Here is a 19,061-nt window from a genome sequence, read left to right on the forward strand (position 1 = left end):
CTCATATTGACGTCGTTTTTTTATGTTTCGTGAGTGAGAGAAAAAACATAAAGAACTACACAATGCATGGTAACATGAATGAATTTACATAGAAATGATTATGGCAGGAGAACTTTATCACTCTACCGTAGAGATTATCTTCCTTTCTGTTTCCTGAAAGAAGTATGGCTTGCAACTTTCACTAAATCACTCAATTTTCACATGATCGCAACAATATACCACAAAAGAACAAAATCCAGGATTATTGCGAAAGCTCAGGCTTTATGATAAATCCAGCTTGAGCTAAACGGTAAAAAAATGTGTTATTTTACCTCTAAAAATGTGTAAATTCACCCTTGATATTGAACTGATTTGTCACTTTTCCAGTCTAAATTGACGTAATATTACATCATAAAAGAGGTAATATTATACCTTACAAATTTACAGAATTTTTCACTGTGTGTGTATAAAGCACACATTTTTTGATATAATTTTTGTGTAACTTTCCGTTTGATTTTGGGGTAAGGTACGAAGCAGTTAATGGTATATTTAGTATTGAATATTGCAGTTTTTGCCTTATACTTCAAAGTTCTGAAGAACCATAAAAAAGTGTGTGTTCAATCAAGTTTTCAATATGCCACGTTATTGCCCCTTTGTTGTAGTAAATTTGAAACAAATCCTGTTTTTGCATGTTCCTTTTTAAGCTTGTGCTTCTTAAACAGCTTTGAGATTTTGCAAGTTTTCTTTCTAACTTACAAAGCAAAAACAAACCTATACTTTTTAACGTCATAAAAAAATTGCAATTTTACCACAAGAAATGATATAAATTACCTCTTTTCCGGTGTAATGCCCCTTTTCCAGTCAAATTGAGGTAATATTGCATCTTTAGGAGGTAACATTCATTCATCAAATATTACTACTTGGGTCATAATCTATCGAAATAAAGTAAAAAAAAATAGTTCATAACCTCCGCCTCCAGTCCCAACTAATTTTACGGTTGAGTAACGGAACGTGGAAGAATTTTTAGAACTACTTTTGTAGTTTTTCGAGCAAAATATTTTTTTTTCTGGAAATATGAGTAGCCGTTAAATCTAGCGTCCAATTATGCCATCATTGAAAAACCTGCTTTTTTGCTGGAAGTCAGATTCGTGATCAGCAACAAAAATTACCTCTTAGAACAAAGTTCACGCATATCGAAGAAGGGTCGGGCAACTGCTGCGTGAGTTGGCAGTAAATCATTTTTTTTACTGTGTAGAATAAAAGTTACAATTGTTACGTTTGTTTCCGTTTGCTGGATTCTGTGCCAGACAAAAATATACAGTAAAAAATGTGTGAATTGTTAATAGTGAATGTGTATTTTTGGAAGATTGAATATTACCTCTTTTACCTCAATTTAGACTGAAAAAGTGACATTACATCAGAAAAGTGGTAAAATTACACATTTTTAGAGGAAAATTACTTTTTTTCTGACATAAAAGATGCACCCCTTCCCAGATGTAATATTACCATGATTTTTTTACTGTGTACTATCAATCGAATCTTTACTGTTCATCGTTCCGTAAACTGATACTTTTCGTTCTTAATGGTCCCTTCGGTATTGACAAATGGAGAGTCGACTTTAACTTTTTTACTGCTACTTGGTCACATCACAACACACAAAAACTCCATCCCTGTAGGTAGAGTGATATCATTGCAATAATAACAGTATTCCAGATGAGCGAACTTGCTACTAAAACTCATACGCGATCTGCGACAGTTCAAGAAGTTTACCTGCACATAAAATTAGCGATTATTTTCACAAGTCAGTAGGAAAACTTTTTCGACTCGAGAAAACTTTTCCTATCAACGCAGGAAGTAGACTGGAAAAACAAAAAAAATGAGTCTGTGTTTTCAGGAAGAACCAACAAAAAAAAGTTGGCCAGTACAGCGTCAAAAAAAGCGGCAGTTTCCTGCTCGTAGAGTGCAGCAAGCAAGGTCGAATGTGAGGCTGGTGGAAATAACAACAGGTTTCCTATCACTATGTCACTCATTCTCGGAAAGAAAGAAGAAAAACATAACCTCACGACAATCTTGAAGGAAGTCCTTGCAGCAGTCACTGAACCGGCGTTATTTTTTTTTTTTTTTTGCCAGGGACATCGAAGATAATTTGATTTCAGAGCAGTTCACTTTTGCAGATATGTACGGTGTTAAGGAGGGAAGTTATTTTTTTCACTCTCATCTTCTGAATGGATCAACCAAATGACTTTTCTCGTTGACTAAGTTGTTTAGGAAATGAGAAAACATTTCGCAATGATAATATACGAATGGTAAACTTGGGAAGGGAAATGACAATGCCTTCAGGATGGCTTTATTGCGCCAAATTTTCCTGACTGTTGTTGTGATGTGATTTCTTGGGTAATGTTTTTGTATGTATATTTTTTCGCTTGAAGATAGAATTTGGATTGCTATGAATTTTCAAACCATCTCAAGAAGAATACTTCCTGTAACATTGTGCTGTACGCTGGCCGAACATTAAAAAATACTCTAGAAGAAATGTCACATGTGAAAGGCGATGTGTGTGTTCATATAAACATTCTATTTTTAAAAAGCTTATCAATCAGAAACAATTTTTGAGTTTTCTATGCATCAAGAAAACAAGTGTGCACCAATCGTTACTAAAATCAATAATTCAAAACAGTTGAAAAAATCCGTCATAAACAAAATATTAAAGAAATATCAGTAGAAATACTCATAAAAAAATATTAACCACCCTATTATCACCACTTCCGGCTCAGCTTGCTCGCATTTCGACGCCTCTGCAATTTGAACGAGTACCCGTTGTTGGCCTGACAATTTAATAATCTCGACTAATAGCGGAGTTCCAGCCCCTCGTTGTGACGGCAGAGCCTACAATTGCTGGGCTCTGAAATACTCGCGGAAAACCACTCGAAAACTCGTCGAATTCGAACGAGAAACTGAACAACTGAACCACTCGAACAAGGGTTGGGAAATTTACCGCCCTCTCAAAGCTTCTTTATCGGATACCCAACCCACTTGTGATCTACCATCATCGACCGGCGACGACGAGGACGACGCTGGCAGCCATTCTGGCACGGACGTTTTGAATTTCCTCCTCGGAAGATTTCACATTTTCCAATCCCTTTTTTTTATTGAACCCGTGGAACACCATAAACATTCATATTATATATTTTTTATCCTTCCCCCTGCACGAGAAAAGGGCGTGATTTTCATTTTCTAAAATGCCGATGGAAATCAAGGCTTTCCATAGGCTTTTAGTAGGCAATCTCTAATGCATTGCACTGGTCGATTGCACTTCCAGTTCTGACCTTACTAGCACTGCAGGTCACGTCCTTGACCCAACTCAGCCGTGCAAGTTCTCATTCGCTTGTATCTCTGTTCAGTGGGCTCCGTACACCCAGATATCTAGATTCTCTGCAAGCATTGACGAAGCTTTTGCTAATGGTTGCTTCAGTTGCCCTTTTCGACCAATGAATAAAAACCGGGAAGCCGTTCTGGGAATATGCCGTGCATTCCCACGCACTTTTGCTAATGGATTTTCATTGTTGGGAAAACCCAGCGTAAAGATTAACAAGTGCAACTGACAGGGTATATTGAACCGAGTGATTGGATGCTCACTTATCAGGTGGTGGGGAAATGATTTATTTTTATAAAATTTGTTTACTTTTGATTCATTTCCACTTTTCACCAACAGCAGAATTATAAACACGTGTTTCTTCCAAACCAACATTAAGTACTCTTAGTCTGTTTATCTTTTTACCATAATACGGAAAGCTCATTTAATAACCACGAAACTTTTAAAAGTTTAAACGGTTACGGTTCCGTTGATGGTTTCTCGATTACGGAAAAGAAATATGTTTACCATCGCATTTCGCAAAACTTATGCACCCACACGGCACAACTCATAGCATAGCAAATATTTTAGTAATGCCACAAGCTGCCACGACAGACGGTCTTATGTAAATCCTTTAGTAAACAGGTATCATGTTGTCACCACACCGTTGTTTACCACAGAATGCCTTTGAATTCTTAAACCTTACCGCTTTTCTCGAGTGCCGATAACACAGGAGAATAAAGAACCGACATGGTTAGGTATAGGGAAGTTCGTTAGCTCATGGCGTGAAAAAAATTTGAATATAAATTACAATCATCTGCCCTAATAACGATGCACGCAGGATACCTTCTAGTACGCGGTATTCCAAAGAAGTATTCTGCACAACTAGGAATAAAAATAAACATCCCCAGTTGAGTAAAACGGATCCAAATAACGATTCCACGCAGCTTCATTCCAAGAGTGGAATCTAGAATAATTCATCATAAGCTGCCGCGGAACGTCACCAAATCTGGACACGAGAAAATGCGGCCTAGTAGCATCCTCTGTGACCAATTTAGTATTTAAAAAAAAAAAAAATTTATTTTAAATGGAAAGGTTTTTTTTAAATATTAGATCAGTTCGAGACCAACACGTTATTTTTAGTATTTGAGTAACTTTAAAATTTTAATATTTTAGTATTTTAGTATTTTGGTATTTTAGTATTTTAGTATTTTAGTATTTTAGTATTTTAGTATTTTAGTATTTTAGTATTTTATTATTTTAGTATTTTAGTATTTTAGTATTTTAGTATTTTAGTATTTTAGTATTTTAGTATTTTAGTATTTTAGTATTTTAGTATTTTAGTATTTTAGTATTTTAGTATTTTAGTATTTTAGTATTTTAGTATTTTAGTATTTTAGTATTTTAGTATTTTAGTATTTTAGTATTTTAGTATTTTAGTATTTTAGTATTTTAGTATTTTAGTATTTTAGTATTTTAGTATTTTAGTATTTTAGTATTTTAGTATTTTAGTATTTTAGTATTTTAGTATTTTAGTATTTTAGTATTTTAGTATTTTAGTATTTTAGTATTTTAGTATTTTAGTATTTTAGTATTTTAGTATTTTAGTATTTTAGTATTTTAGTATTTTAGTATTTTAGTATTTTAGTATTTTAGTATTTTAGTATTTTAGTATTTTAGTATTTTAGTATTTTAGTATTTTAGTATTTTAGTATTTTAGTATTTTAGTATTTTAGTATTTTAGTATTTTAGTATTTTAGTATTTTAGTATTTTAGTATTTTAGTATTTTAGTATTTTAGTATTTTAGTATTTTAGTATTTTAGTATTTTAGTATTTTAGTATTTTAGTATTTTAGTATTTTAGTATTTTAGTATTTTAGTATTTTAGTATTTTAGTATTTTAGTATTTTAGTATTTTAGTATTTTAGTATTTTAGTATTTTAGTATTTTAGTATTTTAGTATTTTAGTATTTTAGTATTTTAGTATTTTAGTATTTTAGTATTTTAGTATTTTAGTATTTTAGTATTTTAGTATTTTAGTATTTTAGTATTTTAGTATTTTAGTATTTTAGTATTTTAGTATTTTAGTATTTTAGTTTATTAGTTTATTAGTATTTTAGTATTTTAGTATTTTAGTATTTTAGTATTTTAGTATTTTAGTATTTTAGTATTTTAGTATTTTAGTATTTTAGTATTTTAGTATTTTAGTATTTTAGTATTTTAGTATTTTAGTATTTTAGTATTTTAGTATTTTAGTATTTTAGTATTTTAGTATTTTAGTATTTAGGTATTTTCGTAAATTTAATAATTTAACAGAGAGAAGTTGATTTAAGGAGAAGCCGTTGATCATTTTCGAAGAAAATTGATCATCACTATACAATATTCTGTATATTCAATTTAACGAATTTCAGTACCAAAAGGAATTAGCATGTGCCGGTTGTAGGCTGTGCTTCAAACATTATATAATTTTGTGGCACAATCATTGACGTCCTAGTTGGCAATCATTGAAATGACGATTTCCATAACTTTACAAGGAATGGAATAATCGTTACCAAAGAGAATCAGCATGTGTAGGGCACTATTCTAAACAACTTGTTGAAGGAATTTTGTCAAAATATTAAAGCGACGCAAAATTTATATCTTTGAGCGAAAAATCATGACAATGATGGAAGTCTTCACGTTAAGTGTTTTTTTGATTTTCGGATTTTTGTACAATAAAAAATCTAGATGAAATAGTAGAAATCTACATTTCGTGATTATATATTTTTAGACACATTTCAGGGCAAGAATTTTTGTTAATTAATTTTTGGACCTTTTCATCCACGTATTTTGTCATCTTTTCTCATGATCACTTCTAATCCAAAACCTTCCCTAGAAATAGGAAAATTTTTCTCTTCTCTTACTGTTGAACTTGAGCTAAATGCTCGGGGCCAATAAAAAAGCATCGTGATCTTTTTCCGCCCACTCTCCTTTTCCATGTCTGCTGTGTTTTGTTTTGTTTTTTTTTTTTGCTTAAGGCTTTTGTTTCTAAAATAAACTTTTTCGATCCAATTTGTAGCGCAGAGTTTGGGTCATGATTTGAAACTTTAAATGTTTGAGGGACAGAAAAAAAATGTTTGTAAACACACAGGACACCATAATTTTAACTTTGAATTTCCTTTCCCCATCAAATAATTTATTGTCAATTTCCCCCAACACCCCTTGTCATCAGGATAGCGATAGCTGAAAGGCAACTCAGTTTAAAGTCCGGTTGCCCAGCATCTTTCTCTTTTTTAAAGTGCGATCAACCGAAACAGATTCGCGATGATGCCTTCCGCTAGAGCTAGTCTAAAACAGTGTGCTCCCACTGGATGCTGGTGGCTGTGCAATTGAGTTCATTGCTTACTATGATACGTGACCAATGAATAGTGACAGCGGACGTGATCTGGATTGGCAACTTGAGCATGAATGCGGTTCAAACCGTGCAAAGTATATTTATCCTAAGAAGTGGAAATCGTTTCAACATCTCTCTTGCCTCGTGATCTATGTCTAGGCAGTAAACTATGAAAACTTTTAGGACGACTTAATTGAAATTTATCGATTGGAATTATTGACAATTCAAACCTAATATTTCAAAGTAAGAAATGTAAAATAGTAAAATTTATCCTTGATTCCAAGAATCAACCTTTTTATTTCCGCTGAGCTACACGCCTTCGGATGAAGCAATTTTAAAATTCGTTTATATTGCACAAGCGTTGAAGTAAGGATACTGCCTTCAGCAACGAAAAAATGCTACCGTGATCCCTTGAAAGATTTTTCGTGTTCTTGGTAATGGTTTTTTACTCAGTTCCCGAAGATTGTGTACAAAGCACACTCCTTAATCCTAATCTTCAAAACATATCACGAGAAGCAATGTCCAGTAGAATTTTTCTTTTGGTTAAAACTTATTCATGGATATCCATAAAATCTTAAGTATTTTTTATTAAAAAAACTAAAAAATGCTTTTATCCAGAGATCCAGACTCAAAACTGACCGACACGAAGTTTCACTCAAGTAGAGCGCACACCGGAAAACTGAATAGTTGCTACGGAATTGTAATCAGTCTTCAAATTTGTCGTATATGCAACATACCCTTAATTGCATTACAGCCATTGTGTTTCCTACCTTGCACCGAAGAAGAACTTCTAATAAAGTGCAACATAGTTTCAACCGGAGGGGTTAATTTCCTGAAGAGCAAGTTTCACATGTAACAATAAACCACCCCGAAATGTGGACTCACTTAATTTGCAAGTTAATTGTAGCGATGTTTAGTCTTCTGTTAACTTTTCCCTTTGCAGAGAGTGCTACACAAACACAAGAAACGTTCAAATAGAGTTCATTAGGATCTCTCATTAAATTAAGTGTTTAGTCAACAATTTTTGTGATTTAAATGAATGCATTGCGCTTAGAACGCACACTAATTAACGCAAACTTTTCTAAACAATGCCAACAATAAACAATGCCGTTGTGTTGTCCATTATTAAGCCATTTATTCCGGATTAACAAATACACTAATTAAACATAATTCTTACCGCACGGTTGCACTTTGTTGATGCATCCATTTGCAACGGCATATTTGAAACCAGAAGTTGCACTTCTGGACAACACACAACAGCTGCACTTCGCCATTGTATTGATTATGGTAAGGTATACAGCAGACGAGCTAGGGTGGTTCGAAATCTTTCCTCTCCGCAGCTGACGGCTTAGATTTAAACGTGTCCAAATAAACCAGAAACTCGAATCATATCATTGAGATTTGGCTAAGGGGGGAATCTATTTTTGGAACACTCTCTAAGATGATAACATTGGTAGTTGCTCACTCAGTAACATTGATTTCAGGAACACCTGCTGAGCTTATTTACATCAACCAAGAGTGAGTTTTGGAACAAAAGATACACACTGTAGTCAAAAAATGGAGCTACGCAAAAATTTAAAATTTATCATAATTATGATTCTGTAGACTTTTTGATATATATCAGTAATTAAAACCATGTTTTTTCACAACGGCGAATGTTAAGAGATTTTGGAACAGCAAAACATGTGTAAATTTACATCTTTTTATGCGTTACATTTTCCACAAGAATTGAGGCAAAACTGCATCGAAAAAAAGATAATATTTATCATGAAATTTCTCAAATATCCTACATATTTTTTACTGTGTGCATATGAAAAGGCCCATATCACTATCAGATATTGAGACATAAGACGCAAAACCATATCAAAACGAGCCAATTAACACAAAGTCAAGGGCTACGTTGCGTCGTCGGGAAGCTTTAGCGACCCTAAATTCTAAGAATTTGTCTTCACTTGAAAAGTACCCGACTCCACTTTTTAGAACTATATATTATTAAATAATAAGAAAAATCGATAGTCGTTTTGAAAGACGAATGAAAACAAAGACAAAATTGTTTGCAATTCACTTTGAACACACTTCTAGCAAGTGTATCGTAACAAGTCACTGATTCAAACCATCACGCAAGCTAGATACAAGAATACAAATCGAGTGCTCACTAGAACGTGTTCGGTCCTTTCAAAGCATGCACTGATTTCACTCATGCACGTGTGACAGCTATCCATTTGTCAAGTGGAGTGTATGAATCACTACAGCAACCAGTATGTGCTGTTGACAGCATGTAAAAATATTCACTTCCCAGCAATTTTTCTCAGTCAAGGGCTTGATGTTCGCGTACTATGTGCTGAAGTTTTGCAATAAAATTACAACCAAAAACCAAAAGTTTGATATAAAATAACTCTAAAATTGCTTTTATTGAAATTTGGTCCAGATTTGTTTTGTTTAAATTAAAAATAGTAAGCTTGCTCAAAAAGCATAAAGCCTTCCAGTTCCATTAAAAAATCAAATCTGATAGGATATTGAGAACGCAACTAAAAGCATATACCTAACAGTGGAAAAAAGAGCAGCCGCATCTTTTTTTTTTAAATTCAAGTCCCGGCACCGAAACCGTTCAATAGGCCACGGATACTGCACCCTCACGCGAAGCCAGTGAAAAAATCTGATCTGATTACTAACTCGTTCAATATTCATATCGCATAGTAACGAAACCGAAATCAAACTTTTTTTTTTGCTCGTTCGAAAATAAGCCCCTCCCCCAAAATGACAACATTTTATTGGGCTGCTGAAAATTTCAACAGTGCGGCGATGGGATCGTTGCTGTCAGGCTAGTATTTTGCGAAAAAGAGTGATAGATGATTGATGCGATGCATCAATACTTTTAACAATTTAAGTGGTTTTATATAAGGGTGACCATAACAATTTTAAATTTTGGAAAATCTTAAGAGATACCCCCTGGCTTGATTCCATAGGCAAACATAAGTAACTGTGCCACTTTTGATCCAAATCGGTTAAGATTTGGGGGTCGCTTTTTATCGTTGAAGTTTATTTGGGGAAAATCGCAAAAATATACGGGGAAAAATATCACTTCAGAATTTTGGCAGCAGGTGGCGCAGGTCTTGCCCAATATTGTTCAAATGTAAGATTTCTGTAAGAATTTCAATTTCCTACAACTTTGTCCAAGGGTGCAAGAAGATCCAAGTAGATCCTGATGCGTTATTAGCAATGCGAAGAAAAGAAATCAAAACACTATAATTTTTGGATGTTTGCATGATTTTTCATTCGATTTTCATTCGACAATTTTGGGTGAGACCTGAGACCTGCGTCACCTGGCACAAACATACTGAAACGTTGTTTTTCCCCGTACATTTTTGCGATATTTCCCATATAAACTTCAACGATAAAAAGCGCTTTACTTCAAAATTGGCACATTCACTTATTATTGCCTAAAAGAAACTAGCCAGGAGGTATCCCTGAAGTCGATTTTTTATTGTCACCCTATTGTATATTAGACTGGCTCGTCGTTTTGTGGAAAATTTAAAAAATATCAAATCAAAGTTTTTTTGATGTCTTTTACGTCCTCAAAACTAGTCTAAAACGTGTTTTTGCTCGGAAATCACGCTTTAGATCAGTTTGGAGCACGCTGTATCTTTTGACTTGACCAAGATAGCAAAATACATTCTTCGGGAAAGTTTTAGAGAATTTTCTCAATTTTAACGCTATTGTGTTGGTTTGGCGAATTTAGTGGAAAATCAAAATGATAAAAATCAAAATGTAAAAAAGAGGGGAAATGCAATGCGCAAAGTGTGGACGCAACCAATCGCTCTCAAATTTTGGGGAGTTGTTTAGGGGTCTAAAAGCAACCGAAAAAATGTGTTCTGAAAAATCGACAATCTTGAGCAATCCATTTGTATATGTGTCTAGTTGACGTGAAATTTGTTTTCGAAGTTTTATATCATTCAATTGCTGTCTCGATTATATGGGATCCATGGAAATACTTGAAACTTTAAAGTATTTGCAAAAATGTCCCATTGTATCAAATGTAGCAAAATACCCCTGAAGAGACAACTATGCAAAAAGTGAGCAACATTGTGCTAGAATAAATGTCTTTCAAGGTAACCTAAATACACCGGTCATTGTGCTGTCTAATATCCCAGTAATACGTACAAAAGACGTCCGAAATAACTTGATGGGAAACAAAAGCCTGCCATGATCTCGACGTTGATTGAATTTCATCGCCCGGTAGTAGTTGGCTGGGCAAACAAGCGTTGCAATGACACGAGAAGAGTGATTCTGGAAACCGTCCCTTTCCTTTCGCCGGACCACTCTCGGGGATGATATCCTAGATCCGAGACTCTCGCGCTGGATGGTAAAACTTAACTCGTCACGCCGTACAGATTGTGTGCCTTGGAGAGAGAAAAAAGAAATGAATTTCATCAATCAATTTCTTCTGTGTTGATTATTATCTCCGTTCGGTCAACGTTCACTAGTGCTGATGAATAGCTTCTGCCATGTATGGTCGCACTGCTTTTTTGCTAGAAGTCACGTTCGCCCATGGTCAAAGTGTTGAAGGTTGTACGGTGACCTTTGCTTTTGTTGTCACATGGCAAATGGCCTTTTTTTGATGACATAATGCTGACAAATTGCACACATCTTTGAAGATTGGTGTAGTCCTTGGGAGCAGTGTGTGCATATCGCACTTAATTAGTTTTGGTGATTCGGTAAGAAGAACCTTTGTTGATGAGTAAAACACTAGCAATTGATTGATTTCAATCGATAAAGGGTTATTCTTTGAATTCAATTACGAACATGTAAAGATTATGGAGTTATCTTCCCACAAAACCAATTTGATTGATAGATTTAAGTTAATCTCCGATCGACAGAGCTCTGTGTTGTACTCAATGGCTTTTCTACGCTATTGATAGAAATCCAATTTTGACGAAACGGCACCGTTTACGTTCAGCACTAAGACAAGACTTATCCTCAAAATGGGGTGGCAAAGTAAAGCTGGAGAAAATATGAAACTTGTCACAGGAAACTTCCCGTGCATGTTTAGACGTGTGACTTTGCTTGTTTGAACAGCTATGATTTCGTCGTGTGTTCCGTGACATGCAAAAGTGCAAAAATGTACATCAAATCTCTTCCTCTACACCCCTCCCCCACAAACGACGAATCTCATAAAATAGCGCCTCAATGTTTATACCTCACCCTATGCAATTCGGAAATACGTCGCATATCGGTACGCTACATTAAATTTTCTTCTTTCCCCTCATTTCTCCATCGAATCCATCTTATCTGGCGCACGGTCTGGCCTTCTTCCGCCTCGAATTCCACTTGAACGCCCGCGCCATTTTTTGTTGATTTTGGTCTCATCAATTTCGCACAAGCCCGTGTCTTCCTCCCACCTCCCCCTCTTGGCCGCGAGAACCCCCCGCGGGGGTTCACAACATTTAGATGCTCTGAAGCGTTAACATGTCCGCCCACCTCCTCCCGGAATGCTCAGGGTGGCTACAGATTTTGGACACGACGAAAAACACCCCGGAGGTGCGTATGCTCGCCCATTGGCTAGCGATTTAAATGAATCTCGGAGAATTATGTGCTCATCTCGGATTTTTTTTATTAATTCCTGCTAACAGATGTTATTAAACTGTGCTGCCACCCAGGTCAATTATTCATCTCGTCAGAGCCAAATAATCAAGTTACTCTAACTTTAATACCAAGTTCGCTTCATTGAGTCTTTAACTAATTCAATTTTCTCGCTAATTCAAGTTGACACTGTCAAGCCGGTCAATCATTCCAACGTCTCTTGTGCTCTTCAACGTTAATCAACAACGCGAGCTAATCTCCCTCTTAATATGATTTTTTTTTGTTTTTTGTTTTCACGATGATTTGAAATCTGATTACTTTTGTTAAAATGCGCTCCTAATTACACACTCTGCTTTCAGTCCAATGAAATTACACTCTATTTTGCCGCTAGCAGGCATCCAGTTGAGGAATTGAATTGCAAATTAATACTCGCGACAACGTTTAATTACCTTTCCCGCGTTAGGATTCTCATTTATCCTATTCATTAAGCAGGTACTTTTCGCAGCCCGCGACACTGATGAATGAATTTACGTTTTAACGCGAGTAATCCGTCACACCGCATTTAGCATCAAGCTAATTTTCTTCCAACCTGCCTTTCCTATTCAACAAGTCAGACAAAGTGGTCCTAGAATAATCACATTATTTATTCTGATTTAAATATGTACTCGGTGCTTTTTCAACGCCAACAGTATATCAACGATTTTAGCGCGCAAAAGTCACAACATTGGACAGAGTTTCAATTTGTAAACCGGTAATAAGACGTCGAAACTCGACGCGTCTCATCAAACTTTTCACTCAACATTCAAAAGTCATATTCTTCGATGACTGGTGCTGTAATGAAACTGCCAAGGCGATCCCTTTCCACAATTGGTTTCGTGGAAATTGATTTTCGCAACGCACATCGTTTCTTTCTGCGAGCGAGCAGTTTCCACAGCAAACTGGGAAACAATGACCAAGGGGGGTTGTACAAGTTTCTCGAAAAGAAACTGTTTTTTCCTGTACTCTCTTAAGACAATAGAGGAAGTGCACTGATTGGGTAACTAACGAACCGTCTCTAATTTTCGCGTGCTTTGGGTTGAAAACCATTCAAGGGGGAAAACACACATTTCGATCTTAATTGATAAATTGGATGTAAGTTTTCAAATCGGTAATGGGAATTGCTAATTTTACGAAATAATGCGAATGTGTAGTGAAAAACTGCAAAACTCATGAGGATAGGTTTCAAAGACTCACCAGATGATAATAAGCAGTTTATCCTCAATTTGAAGCGTGATGGTCTTGGTTATCTTTTTGGAACTTTTTTTTCGAAAACGTTGATTTTCCCTCGTCAGAATCATTTTTAATGCGTTTTCAAAATATGAGCATGAAAAATCAATCTAAGCAATTATTGAATGTGATCGAAGATTTACAGAAAATCAGTTTTAAAAAAATGAATCAGCTGAAATCAACTTAAAATGCACTCTCCTGCCTTTTTCAATTTTCGATGTACTGAAAAAACTTTTTTTCGCTAAAATTTTTGTTTTCTTCAAATCATACATTTTTGAAAACTAATGATTTTGAAACAACTTAACTTTTTCATTCAAATATTGAGACTATGACTGGTTATATAAATTTTTATATTTTTTTTCTTCAACTGGCATGATTCATACGTCTCTCGCAATGACCTGTACCTTAAATAATTCAACTTGCCAGTGTGTGGCACTAAAATTGGCCGCATAAAAAATACAACTTAATTTATCTTGGCCTCGGGAGCACCAAGATCTAAACTTTGCAAAAAGACAGCTTGCATGCCACCTCCATTCATACATACCCTTCTTACACACTCACACACACTCACACATTACGTGAAACAAAATGTACTGAGGGAACGTTGTGTGGCTTTCTAAAGTCAAAAAGTAATGCTTCCCCCACGGCCACTAAGCTAGTGGCAGTAATTCAGTCAGTAACAACCGGCAACGTCCCTCTCCGTACATGAGGGGAGGAGCGGATAAGAAGCAGTTTTGCTAGTTTTCCCCCCGAACGTGTATAGAGCAAACATAAGCTATCCTTTTAACGTGCGTTTTCCGACTCTTTTCTTCGTTGCACCGCGTGTGTTGTGCACACCTTTTGGCAGCCCGCGATTCTTCGAGATGCCGGTCCGGGGGAGTGATGCAAAGTGGAACACAACCAGAAATGGAAAATTTCATTTTACCTGCTGCAGCATAGAAATGTTTGTGCCGTTTGGTGTTGTTTTATGCACACAACACACAAAGACGAATCGTCTCGTGTATGTTTTGAAGGGAGCAGCAAGGAAAAAAGGACGTATATCATCGAGATAGCTCATACCTTTCTTTAGAGGGAGTAAAAAAAAACTTGGTAACGAAATATAAAACAATAACTTATGCAGGGTGCAAGGTCACAACTGTATCGGGAATTTAGAATATGCAATCGTAGAAATACAGATTTTTTTTCAAATTAGGAAAGGTAAAAAATAAACTAGCAAGAAATTTATTATTAGCTGAAAAGTAAACTTACAAAAACTTTAATCACTTTTAATATTTAAAGAAGGATTGATAGATTGATAATACATATAGATACAAGCCATTGCAATGGTAAAGTGTCTTTAATAAAACTAATAATAATAATATAGATACAAAATGTTCCTTTTGATTTGGTGTTAAAAATTCATCGTTATTCATATAATATAATTTATATAATATGCTTATCCGCCCTTTTCTCGTGTTGCTCCTGATAAGTGAATGATTACATCTTTTATTAAAAAAAGAGTTTAAAATAATTGTTATTTTACTTCTAAACCTGTTGAAATTTAGCATTTTTAAAGTTTATTTCAGTTTTTTCACCTACATTAAGGTATTATTTTTCAAAATGTACCCGAAAAAATATTGGTGGAAGATTTAATTGATTCAACTTATACAATCGATTGTGATCTATTTAGATATTTGAATATTGTTTTCTATTCACTATTGCTGTAGGCTTTTATTCTACAATGTTTTTGTTTGTCTAAAAAAATAAAATTTTGCATTAAATTCGATAATTGAGCCATAAAGATGCACGGACAAAAATCATGTTTTTAAGAATAATAGAAATCTTTCTACAAATACTTCGGCTTGTAATTACATTAATGTAACATCGATTGAGCAATCGAAATAATAATATAAAATGCATAATTTTAAAGATATAGCCATTTTAAACCTTATCAATACAAAATATTTTTTATACTTAAAACTAAAAAAAAATATTTTTTGAATAAAATAGCTGAGAAAATTCTTAATAATTTGCGTTTTCGGATTTCACAATCAGACAATAAGTTGCTGAGCTGATAAAGGAAGGTGAGCAATTCTCTGAGATTTCGGTCATTCGATTTTTTTTTTTGTATTTTTTAATCCGACTGAAACTTTTTTGGTGCCTTCGGTATGCCCAAAAAAGCCATTTTGCATCATTAGTTTGTCCATATAATTTTCCATACAAATTTGGCAGCTGTCCATGCAAAAGTGATATAAGAAAGTTTAAAAATCTGTATCTTTTGAAGGAATTTTTTGATCGATTTGGTGTCTTCGGCAATGTTGTAGGTCTGGATATGGACTACACTGAAAAAAAAATGATACGCGGTAAAAAAAATTTGGTGATTTTTAATTTAACTTTTTATCACTAAAACTTGATTTGCAAAAAACACTATTTTTAATTTTTTTATTTTTTGATATGTTTTAGAGGACATCAAATGCCAACTTTTCAGAAATTTTCAGGTTGTGCAAAAAATCTTTGACCGAGTTATGAGTTTTCGAATCAACACTATTTTTTTTTTTTAATCAAAATATCGGTCGCAAAAATTTTTCAACTTCATTTTTCGATGTAAAATCAAATTTGCAATCAAAAAGTACTTTAGTAAAATTTTGATAAAGTGCACCGTTTTCAAGTTAAATCCATTTTTAGGTAACTTTTTTGAAAATAGTCGCAGTTTTTCATTTTTTTAAATTAATGCCCATGTTTGCCCACTTTTGAAAAAAACATTTTTTGAAAAGCTGAGAAAATTCTCTATATTTTGCATTTTGAAACTTTGTTGATACGACCCTTAGTTGCTGAGATATTGCCATGCAAAGGTTTAAAAACAGGAAAATTGATATTTTAGTCCCACCATTTTCTAATGTGTGTACTGGTCCAAAGTATATGACATTGGACGTCAAATCTAACTCCAAATTCAAATTGCTGGTGTTTGCTCGAGTTTCAACCAAACCCCATGAAATTTTCAGCATAAGTATTTTGGAATGTCTTCTCTCGGTGCGTTTTTTTTAAACTTAGCTACCTATAACGCGTACGAGGCCTTCCACGAAGCCGACGACCCCGTCCAGGTTCGCTGCTGAATATCGTTTTAGCCTCCCGCTCATCCGACATTCTGGCTACATGTCCAGCCCAGTAGTTCGGTTTTTTTTCTTTTCTGGCCAAAAGTATATGACATCGCGCTTTTGGCGCGACCCCTCCAAATTCAAACCACTGAAACTTTTTTTTGTTGTGATTGAATTTGGCTGAAATTTGGGGTAATATTAAGAAACTATCTCAAGATTATGTGAAATATGATGTTGATCCGATCAATATTTTTGGAGATATCGTAAAAATAGTGAATGTTAGTTTTTGACGAAAATGTCAATAACTTTGAAACGATAATAGGAAGCTAAGTTTTTTAAGAAGCATCTAAAAGATGATACCGTAAAACGGGGTGACTTTGATAGCCGGGGTGACTTTGATAGGTTTGCGATTTTTCCGCAAAATGAAGAGTACAATTAAAATACTTAAGGAATGGTTCAGAAACATACTGATCGTGGTAGAGAAGTGTTCAAAGTACCTCATGAAGAACTTTTCATAAATTTTTGAAAAGTTTATAAAGTTAGTTAACTATAGTTAAGAAAATGTGGATGAAAGTCATTATTTTAAACTTCTCAAAGTTTCATGATTTTCTCAATGAACATGGTTTTTAATCGGAAAACGGAATGCATTTTCGGATTCTTTGGACAATTTTCCACTTGGAGAAGGTTAAATAAGTTTGTAAATAATAAATAATATGTGTTTTTGAAACACAATTAAAAAAAATCTCCAAATTTATAGGCAAATTCAGTTGAACAAATTTCATGTAAAATGTGAAAACTTGTGATTCGTGCTTCGAATTCAGTTTAAAATGCAATATAAATCGATAATTTTATAAACAAAACTATTTTTAACAAATTTCAGGCAAAATTCCGACTTTTTAACAATTTTACCTAACATTTATATGTATTTTGTTAAAAAGCTTATAAACTTAGTTAACTTAATATAAACATTGATTTTTTTCTTACAAACTATATCAGCTACTTTAGTGATGATACATTTAACGTACAAATAAAGTTTGAATATCTTAAATATGATTTTAACAAGAAAAACTATGACTATCAAAGTCACCCCGGAATTAAAACCAAGAATTTTTAACGTAACTATTTTTCTAAACACTATTGAAAAAACTTTTTTTTCCAAAATAGTGCATGGACTTTGTGTGGCCTACCCCAGTACATGTTTTAAAAATAATAATCTTGAGAAAAACCTTACCTGTTGGAAAATATTCTAAAAACAAATTGAAATCCTATCAAAGTCACCCCGGTTTACGGTACTCCGAAATACATATGCTGAAAATGTCATTACACGAGCAAACACCAGCAATTGAATTTGGAGCTAGATTTAACAAATCGTCCAATGTCGTATACTTTTGGCCAGTACTGTATATAGAAAGGTTCTCTAAAAAATCCTTAAAACATGTCTTAAAGTGCGACAATTTATTAAAAAAAAACACGTACCCCTGCTGTGCCAGCTGAACATATTTTTTCAACCCATTTGATATCAAGTCGAATACTAAACGGCTCAGTCTATTCAGGCGCAACAAGTGCGATTGTTACGGAAATAATGAAATCACGAATCGTGCATTCACTAGATTTTCTCCCTCCCAGTGCTATTGCTTATGCTCCTTGGTTGATAACAACAAAAAAATACACACAAACAGGCCTGGCAGGCAAAAACGAAACGATAATTGAAACAATAAAAGGCGACTTTTGCTTTCTTTCGCGCGCAGAAAACTTGAATCGCAAATGGGGTAATTTTCCAGCCCTAGGCAGCCGCTATTTTCACAGCTGGTAATTTTTGTTTCTGCTTCTGCACCAGAATTTTGGCTCCAAGGAAAATCTGCATACTTTTGCGCTCTTTGTGCTCCAACCAGCGGGGCTGGGCGCATGGAAACTTTATTTTTATTTTATTGAGGTGGAGGAAAAAACCTAGTTCTCAGTTTCAGCTTATTCTACGAACTCATGATTCAATAAGCGCTGATTGGACAAACTGCACGGTGCCGTTGCAATGCAAATATTTGATAAAGACTGACTAACTGAAACTGCCTGCACGCCGATGTGCTGCGAAATATGAAACAATTATCTTCCGTGGCATCGTGTCGAATGAATGAAATGATGGATTAAACATAATCCGCGCACTAAGCGGGTTTCCGTACCAGGCGCGCGGGAGTGTCATAGTTGGTGGTGTGTTCTCAGGTGAGTAATTAAAATCTCTTCAGAGAGCAACCCATTTAATTAAAAAGTGCGATAACGATTGCCAGCAAGCGCCTTGCAACGGCATTCTTCCTTCGACGACGCGGGAAAGATGGAAAAAGTTTGCCCTGCACTTGTACACGGGTCGGAACTTACTACGTTCGCTGCCAGAGTGTAATTTCATATTTTATTTCAGCGGAAATGAAAATTTAGTTTCCGCAAGGTA

Source organism: Culex quinquefasciatus, chromosome 3 (assembly GCF_015732765.1).
Source record: "Culex quinquefasciatus strain JHB chromosome 3, VPISU_Cqui_1.0_pri_paternal, whole genome shotgun sequence".
NCBI lineage: Eukaryota > Metazoa > Arthropoda > Insecta > Diptera > Culicidae > Culex > Culex quinquefasciatus.